We start from the raw sequence: 10,000 nt of genomic DNA on the forward strand, positions 1-10,000 counted from the left end.
CCGTTTTATTGACATAATGCTGAGTCAAAAATCCTCCGCAAACAGCCGCTATAACTGTCTGGAGGACGTGCGTAAAGAGGCCGTACACATCATAATTTAATCCGTTTTATTGACATAATGCTGGGTCAAAAATCCTCCGCAAACAGCCGCTGTAACTGTCTGGAGGACGTGCGTAAAGAGGCCGTACACATCATAATTTAATCCGTTTTATTGACATAATGCTGGGTCAAAAATCCTCCGCAAACAGCCGCTGTAACTGTCTGGAGGACGTGCGTAAAGAGGCCGTACACATCATAATTTAATCCGTTTTATTGACATAATGCTGGGTCAAAAATCCTCCGCAAACAGCCGCTGTAACTGTCTGGAGGACGTGCGTAAAGAGGCTGTTATTGTCATCTGTCAATCCGTTTTAAGATCACAATCTGAGGGAAAGCACCCTCCAGAAACAGTCGCTGTGACAGTCTGGAGGACGCGCGTAAAGAGGCTGTTATTGTCATCTGTCAATCCGTTTTGAGCTCACAATCTGAGGGAAAGCATCCTCCAGAAACAGTCGCTGTGACAGTCTGGAGGACGCGCGTAAAGAGGCTGTTATTATCATCTGTCAATCCGTTTTGAGCTCACAATCTGAGGGAAAGCATCCTCCAGAAACAGTCGCTGTGACAGTCTGGAGGACGCGCGTAAAGAGGCTGTTATTGTCATCTGTCAATCCGTTTTAAGGTCACAATATGAGGGAAAGCATCCTCCAGAAACAGTCGCTATAACTGTCTGGAGGACGTGCGTAAAGAGGCCTTTAACGTCATCTGTCAATCCGTTTTGAGCTCACAATCTGAGGGAAAGCATCCTCCAGAAACAGTCGCTGTGACAGTCTGGAGGACGTGCGTAAAGAGGCCGTACACATCATAATTTAATCCGTTGTATTGACATAATGCTGGTTCAAAAATCCTCCGCAAACAGCCGCTATAACTGTCTGGAGGACGCGCGTAAAGAGGCCGTTAACGTCATCTGTCAATCCGTTTGAAATTCACAATCCGAGGCAAAGCCTCCTCCAGAAACAGTCGCTATAACTGTCTGGAGGACGTGCGTAAAGAGGCCGTTAATGTGGCGAGAGAGTCCGTTTAAAGCTCACAATGTGAGGCGAAACATCCTCCAGCAACAGCCGCTATAACTGTCTGGAGGACGTGCGTAAAGAGGCCGTTAACGTCATCTGTCAATCCGTTTGAAATTCACAATCCGAGGCAAAGCCTCCTCCAGAAACAGTCGCTATAACTGTCTGGAGGACGTGCGTAAAGAGGCCGTTAATGTGGCGAGAGAGTCCGTTTAAAGCTCACAATGTGAGGCGAAACATCCTCCAGCAACAGCCGCTATAACTGTCTGGAGGACGTGCGTAAAGAGGCCGTTAACGTCATCTGTCAATCCGTTTGAAATTCACAATCCGAGGCAAAGCCTCCTCCAGAAACAGTCGCTATAACTGTCTGGAGGACGTGCGTAAAGAGGCCGTTAATGTGGCGAGAGAGTCCGTTTAAAGCTCACAATGTGAGGCGAAACATCCTCCAGCAACAGCCACTATAACTGTCTGGAGGACGTGCGTAAAGAGGCCGTTAACGTCATCTGTCAATCCGTTTTAAATTCACAATCCGAGGCAAAGCCTCCTCCAGAAACAGTCGCTATAACTGTCTGGAGGACGTGCGTAAAGAGGCCGTTAATGTGGCGAGAGAGTCCGTTTAAAGCTCACAATGTGAGGCGAAACATCCTCCAGCAACAGCCACTATAACTGTCTGGAGGACGTGCGTAAAGAGGCCGTTAACGTCATCTGTCAATCCGTTTTAAATTCACAATCCGAGGCAAAGCCTCCTCCACAAACAGCCGCTATAACTGTCTGGAGGACGTGCGTAAAGAGGCTGTTATTGTCATCTGTCAATCCGTTTTGAGCTCACAATCTGAGGGAAAGCATCCTCCAGAAACAGTCGCTGTGACAGTCTGGAGGACGTGCGTAAAGAGGCCGTACACATCATAATTTAATCCGTTGTATTGACATAATGCTGGGTCAAAAATCCTCCGCAAACAGCCGCTATAACTGTCTGGAGGACGTGCGTAAAGAGGCCGTACACATCATAATTTAATCCGTTTTATTGACATAATGCTGGGTCAAAAATCCTCCGCAAACAGCCGCTGTAACTGTCTGGAGGACGTGCGTAAAGAGGCCGTACACATCATAATTTAATCCGTTTTATTGACATAATGCTGGGTCAAAAATCCTCCACAAACAGCCGCTATAACTGTCTGGAGGACGTGCGTAAAGAGGCCGTACACATCATAATTTAATCCGTTTTATTGACATAATGCTGGGTCAAAAATCCTCCGCAAACAGCCGCTATAACTGTCTGGAGGACGTGCGTAAAGAGGCCGTACACATCATAATTTAATCCGTTTTATTGACATAATGCTGAGTCAAAAATCCTCCGCAAACAGCCGCTATAACTGTCTGGAGGACGTGCGTAAAGAGGCCGTACACATCATAATTTAATCCGTTTTATTGACATAATGCTGGGTCAAAAATCCTCCGCAAACAGCCGCTGTAACTGTCTGGAGGACGTGCGTAAAGAGGCCGTACACATCATAATTTAATCCGTTTTATTGACATAATGCTGGGTCAAAAATCCTCCGCAAACAGCCGCTGTAACTGTCTGGAGGACGTGCGTAAAGAGGCCGTACACATCATAATTTAATCCGTTTTATTGACATAATGCTGGGTCAAAAATCCTCCGCAAACAGCCGCTGTAACTGTCTGGAGGACGTGCGTAAAGAGGCTGTTATTGTCATCTGTCAATCCGTTTTAAGATCACAATCTGAGGGAAAGCACCCTCCAGAAACAGTCGCTGTGACAGTCTGGAGGACGCGCGTAAAGAGGCTGTTATTGTCATCTGTCAATCCGTTTTGAGCTCACAATCTGAGGGAAAGCATCCTCCAGAAACAGTCGCTGTGACAGTCTGGAGGACGCGCGTAAAGAGGCTGTTATTATCATCTGTCAATCCGTTTTGAGCTCACAATCTGAGGGAAAGCATCCTCCAGAAACAGTCGCTGTGACAGTCTGGAGGACGCGCGTAAAGAGGCTGTTATTGTCATCTGTCAATCCGTTTTAAGGTCACAATATGAGGGAAAGCATCCTCCAGAAACAGTCGCTATAACTGTCTGGAGGACGTGCGTAAAGAGGCCTTTAACGTCATCTGTCAATCCGTTTTGAGCTCACAATCTGAGGGAAAGCATCCTCCAGAAACAGTCGCTGTGACAGTCTGGAGGACGTGCGTAAAGAGGCCGTACACATCATAATTTAATCCGTTGTATTGACATAATGCTGGTTCAAAAATCCTCCGCAAACAGCCGCTATAACTGTCTGGAGGACGCGCGTAAAGAGGCCGTTAACGTCATCTGTCAATCCGTTTTAAATTCACAATCCGAGGCAAAGCCTCCTCCAGAAACAGTCGCTATAACTGTCTGGAGGACGTGCGTAAAGAGGCCGTTAATGTGGCGAGAGAGTCCGTTTAAAGCTCACAATGTGAGGCGAAACATCCTCCAGCAACAGCCGCTATAACTGTCTGGAGGACGTGCGTAAAGAGGCCGTTAACGTCATCTGTCAATCCGTTTGAAATTCACAATCCGAGGCAAAGCCTCCTCCAGAAACAGTCGCTATAACTGTCTGGAGGACGTGCGTAAAGAGGCCGTTAATGTGGCGAGAGAGTCCGTTTAAAGCTCACAATGTGAGGCGAAACATCCTCCAGCAACAGCCGCTATAACTGTCTGGAGGACGTGCGTAAAGAGGCCGTTAACGTCATCTGTCAATCCGTTTGAAATTCACAATCCGAGGCAAAGCCTCCTCCAGAAACAGTCGCTATAACTGTCTGGAGGACGTGCGTAAAGAGGCCGTTAATGTGGCGAGAGAGTCCGTTTAAAGCTCACAATGTGAGGCGAAACATCCTCCAGCAACAGCCACTATAACTGTCTGGAGGACGTGCGTAAAGAGGCCGTTAACGTCATCTGTCAATCCGTTTTAAATTCACAATCCGAGGCAAAGCCTCCTCCAGAAACAGTCGCTATAACTGTCTGGAGGACGTGCGTAAAGAGGCCGTTAATGTGGCGAGAGAGTCCGTTTAAAGCTCACAATGTGAGGCGAAACATCCTCCAGCAACAGCCACTATAACTGTCTGGAGGACGTGCGTAAAGAGGCCGTTAACGTCATCTGTCAATCCGTTTTAAATTCACAATCCGAGGCAAAGCCTCCTCCACAAACAGCCGCTATAACTGTCTGGAGGACGTGCGTAAAGAGGCTGTTATTGTCATCTGTCAATCCGTTTTGAGCTCACAATCTGAGGGAAAGCATCCTCCAGAAACAGTCGCTGTGACAGTCTGGAGGACGTGCGTAAAGAGGCCGTACACATCATAATTTAATCCGTTGTATTGACATAATGCTGGGTCAAAAATCCTCCGCAAACAGCCGCTATAACTGTCTGGAGGACGTGCGTAAAGAGGCTGTTAACGTCATCTGTCAATCCGTTTTAAATTCACAATCTGAGGAAAAGCATTCTCCAGAAACAGTCGCTGTGACAGTCTGGAGGACGTGCGTAAAGAGGCCGTACACATCATAATTTAATCCGTTGTATTGACATAATGCTGGGTCAAAAATCCTCCGCAAACAGCCGCTATAACTGTCTGGAGGACGTGCGTAAAGAGGCTGTTAACGTCATCTGTCAATCCGTTTTAAATTCACAATCTGAGGGAAAGCATTCTCCAGAAACAGTCGCTGTAACTGTCTGGAGGACGTGCGTAAAGAGGCCGTACACATCATAATTTAATCCGTTTTATTGACATAATGCTGGGTCAAAAATCCTCCACAAACAGCCGCTGTGACAGTCTGGAGGACGCGCGTAAAGAGGCCGTTAACGTCATCTGTCAATCCGTTTTAAATTCACAATCCGAGGCAAAGCCTCCTCCAGAAACAGTCGCTATAACTGTCTGGAGGACGTGCGTAAAGAGGCCGTTAACGTCATCTGTCAATCCGTTTTAAATTCACAATCCGAGGCAAAGCCTCCTCCAGAAACAGTCGCTATAACTGTCTGGAGGACGTGCGTAAAGAGGCCGTTAACGTCATCTGTCAATCCGTTTTAAATTCACAATCCGAGGCAAAGCCTCCTCCAGAAACAGTCGTTGTAACTGCCTGGAGGACGCGCGTAAAGAGGCCGTTAACATAATCAGTTAATCCGTTTGAAAGTCATTTTCTAAGGCAGCGCTTCCCCGCAACACTCCGCTGTTGTCCGTCAAAACTCGGATCTCCCAGGCCCAGCCAGAACGCTCCATTCGCGGGGAAGAGACGTCCGCAACACACCGCTGTTGTCCGTCAAAAAATCGGATCACATAGGCCGAGCATAATGGCTTTAAATCGGATAAAGTACTTCCGCGTTGTCGCCTGTCTTTGCCGCCCTGGTAACCGGGAGTCGGGCCGAAATTATCTCCGTGGTGCCTTCACTTTTCCGGCCTTCTTGTAGTAAAGCTGTCGCTGTCTTTTCATGATAGACAGATTTTTGAAAAACCGGTTTCACAAAATGTGCGCAAGGTGGCTTGGTTACCCCCTACCAAAAGTGGTCACATCGGGATAGGCAAAAACCAATAAGCGCTGAAGGCTTCAGCGCTTATTGGTTTTTGCCTAGAGACACTCTGTCGTTTTTTGGAGGTTCGCGCCCCTGGAATTCTTGCAAGTCAGCGAAGCGCTGAAGCCTTCAGCGCTTCGTGTTGCCTAGAAACACTTTGGCGTTTTGCTGGGTTTTACGCCCCTGGAACTCTTGCGAGTCAGCGAAGCGCTGAAGCCTTCAGCGCTTCGTGTTGCCTAGAGACACTTTGGCGTTTTTCTGACTTTTACGCCCCTGGAACTCTTGCGACTCAACGAAGCGCTGAAGCCTTCAGCGCTTCGTGTTGCCTAGAGTCACGTCACATACGCGGCTGGGTTTTTTTTCCCTTTTTCTTCCTTTTTCCGGGATTTTCGTGCCCCAGAGCATGCCTCTCTCCCTGGGATGCCTCCGACTGCTGCTCCATGCCCTCTCTCTCTCTCTCTCTCTCTCTCTCTCTCTCTCTCTCTCTCTCTCTCTCTCTCTCTCTCTCTCTCTCTCTCTCTCTCATCATCCCAGTTTAGGGCGCTTTTTCCGGGCATTAGCTCACGTAGCAACATCAGCACCATGGACAGCACCACGGACAGCGCCCTGGACGTCATTTACCAGGGAAAGGGGGCACATTTCCCGGATCTTTGACCTCCACCGCATCCCCTAGGCCCCTGCCAACACTGCCACAAGAGGGCCCGAAAAACGGATGGTGAGAAAGGGTAAATTCGGGCGTGGAAAGCACCCCCACTCTCATCTCACCCACACCCGGAAAACAGCACTTTTTCCGGGTGGGCCTCTTCCAGAGCATCCCTTGGGCTCCCCCCAACACTCCCACAAAATGACCCGAAAAAAAGAGGGTGGGAAAGGGTAAGTTCGGGCTGAAAAGCACCCAGACACACATCTCGCTCACGCCCGGAAAACAGCACTTTTTCCGGGTGACTCACCTCCAGAGCATCCCCTGGGCTCCCCCCAACACTCCCACAAAAGGGCCCGAAAAACGGATGGTGAGAAAGGGTAAATTCGGGCGTGGAAAGCACCCCCACTCTCATCTCACCCACACCCGGAAAACAGCACTTTTTCCGGGTGGGCCTCTTCCAGAGCATCCCTTGGGCTCCCCCCAACACTCCCACAAAATGACCCGAAAAAAAGAGGGTGGGAAAGGGTAAGTTCGGGCTGAAAAGCACCCAGACACACATCTCGCTCACGCCCGGAAAACAGCACTTTTTCCGGGTGACTCACCTCCAGAGCATCCCCTGGGCTCCCCCCAACACTCCCACAAAAGGGCCCGAAAAACGGATGGTGAGAAAGGGTAAATTCGGGCGTGGAAAGCACCCCCACTCTCATCTCACCCACACCCGGAAAACAGCACTTTTTCCGGGTGGGCCTCTTCCAGAGCATCCCTTGGGCTCCCCCCAACACTCCCACAAAATGACCCGAAAAAAAGAGGGTGGGAAAGGGTAAGTTCGGGCTGAAAAGCACCCAGACACACATCTCGCTCACGCCCGGAAAACAGCACTTTTTCCGGGTGACTCACCTCCAGAGCATCCCCTGGGCTCCCCCCAACACTCCCACAAAAGGGCCCGAAAAACGGATGGTGAGAAAGGGTAAATTCGGGCGTGGAAAGCACCCCCACTCTCATCTCACCCACACCCGGAAAACAGCACTTTTTCCGGGTGGGCCTCTTCCAGAGCATCCCTTGGGCTCCCCCCAACACTCCCACAAAATGACCCGAAAAAAAGAGGGTGGGAAAGGGTAAGTTCGGGCTGAAAAGCACCCAGACACACATCTCGCTCACGCCCGGAAAACAGCACTTTTTCCGGGTGACTCACCTCCAGAGCATCCCCTGGGCTCCCCCCAACACTCCCACAAAAGGGCCCGAAAAACGGATGGTGAGAAAGGGTAAATTCGGGCGTGGAAAGCACCCCCACTCTCATCTCACCCACACCCGGAAAACAGCACTTTTTCCGGGTGGGCCTCTTCCAGAGCATCCCTTGGGCTCCCCCCAACACTCCCACAAAATGACCCGAAAAAAAGAGGGTGGGAAAGGGTAAGTTCGGGCTGAAAAGCACCCAGACACACATCTCGCTCACGCCCGGAAAACAGCACTTTTTCCGGGTGACTCACCTCCAGAGCATCCCCTGGGCTCCCCCCAACACTCCCACAAAAGGGCCCGAAAAACGGATGGTGAGAAAGGGTAAATTCGGGCGTGGAAAGCACCCCCACTCTCATCTCACCCACACCCGGAAAACAGCACTTTTTCCGGGTGGGCCTCTTCCAGAGCATCCCTTGGGCTCCCCCCAACACTCCCACAAAATGACCCGAAAAAAAGAGGGTGGGAAAGGGTAAGTTCGGGCTGAAAAGCACCCAGACACACATCTCGCTCACGCCCGGAAAACAGCACTTTTTCCGGGTGACTCACCTCCAGAGCATCCCCTGGGCTCCCCCCAACACTCCCACAAAAGGGCCCGAAAAACGGATGGTGAGAAAGGGTAAATTCGGGCGTGGAAAGCACCCCCACTCTCATCTCACCCACACCCGGAAAACAGCACTTTTTCCGGGTGGGCCTCTTCCAGAGCATCCCTTGGGCTCCCCCCAACACTCCCACAAAATGACCCGAAAAAAAGAGGGTGGGAAAGGGTAAGTTCGGGCTGAAAAGCACCCAGACACACATCTCGCTCACGCCCGGAAAACAGCACTTTTTCCGGGTGACTCACCTCCAGAGCATCCCCTGGGCTCCCCCCAACACTCCCACAAAAGGGCCCGAAAAACGGATGGTGAGAAAGGGTAAATTCGGGCGTGGAAAGCACCCCCACTCTCATCTCACCCACACCCGGAAAACAGCACTTTTTCCGGGTGGGCCTCCTCCAGAGCAACCCCCTGGCACCCAGCAACACTCCCACAAAAGGACCCGAAAAAAAGAGGGTGAAAAAGGGTAAGTTTGGGCTGAAAAGCACCCAGACACACATCTCGCTCACGCCCGGAAAATGGCACTTTTTCCGGGTGACTCACATCCAGAGCATCCCCTGGGCTCCCAGCAACACTCCCACAAAAGGGCCCGAAAAACGGAGGGTGGGAAAGGGTAAATTCGGGCGTGGAAGGCACCCCCACTCTCATCCCTTCCACACCCGGAAAACGAGCACTTTTTCCGGGTGACTCACCTCCAGAGCATCCCCTGGGCTCCCCCCAACACTCCCACAAAAGGGCCCGAAAAACGGATGGTGAGAAAGGGTAAATTCGGGCGTGGAAAGCACCCCCACTCTCATCTCACCCACACCCGGAAAACAGCACTTTTTCCGGGTGGGCCTCCTCCAGAGCAACCCCCTGGCACCCAGCAACACTCCCACAAAAGGACCCGAAAAACGGAGGGTGGGAAAGGGTAAATTCGGGCGTGGAAAGCATCCCCACTCTCATCTCCTCCACACCCGGAAAAAGAGCACTTTTCCCGGGTGGGCCTCCTCCAGAGCATCCCCCTGGCACCCAGCAACACTGCCACAAAAGGGCCTGAAAAAAGAAGGGTGAGAAAGGCAAAGTCCGGGCTGAAGAGCACCCAGACACACATCTCGCTCACGCCCGGAAAAAAGCACTTTTTCCCCGGTAAAACACCTCCAGAGCATCCCCTGGGCTCCCCCCAACACTGACACAAAAGGGCTAGAAAAACAGAAGAGGAGAAAGGGTAAATTCGGGCGTGGAAAGCACCCCCACTCTCATCACTTACACACCCGGAAAAAGAGCGCTTTTCCCGGGTGTAACACCTCCAGAGCATCCCCCCTGGCACCCAGCAACACTGCCACAAAAGGGCCTGAAAAAAGAAGGGTGAGAAAGGCAAAGTCCGGGCTGAAGAGCACCCAGACACACATCTCGCTCACGCCCGGAAAAAAAGCACTTTTTCCGGATAAAACACCTCCACAGCATCCCCCTGGCACCCAGCAACACTGACACAAAAGGGTCCGAAAAACAGAAGGGGAGAAAGGATAAATTCGGGTGTGGAAAGCACCCCCACTCTCATCTCATCCACACCCGGAAATAAGGCACCTATCCCGGCCACAGGACCTCCGCAGCATCCCCCTGGTCACCCTCCACCACCTCTGCTTAAAGCAGACCGAAATAGTGGGAGAAAGTGTGGGAAAAGCACTCACACAGCACCAGCCTCATCCACTCATCCACACCCGGAAATCAGGCACCTTTCCCGGCCACAGGACCTCCGCAGCATCTCCCTGGTCACCCAGCATCACCTCTGCTTAAAGCAACCCGAAATAGTGGGAGAAAGTGTGTGAAAAGCACTCACACAGCACCAGCCTCATCCACTCATCCACACCCGGAAATCAGGCACCTTTCCTGGCCACAGGACCTCCGCA

The sequence above is a fragment of the Cebidichthys violaceus genome, unplaced genomic scaffold (genome assembly GCF_023349555.1).
Source record: "Cebidichthys violaceus isolate CVI_PGR_0920_01 unplaced genomic scaffold, fCebVio1.0.p SCAF_410, whole genome shotgun sequence".
In the NCBI taxonomy this organism is placed as follows: domain Eukaryota; kingdom Metazoa; phylum Chordata; class Actinopteri; order Perciformes; family Stichaeidae; genus Cebidichthys; species Cebidichthys violaceus.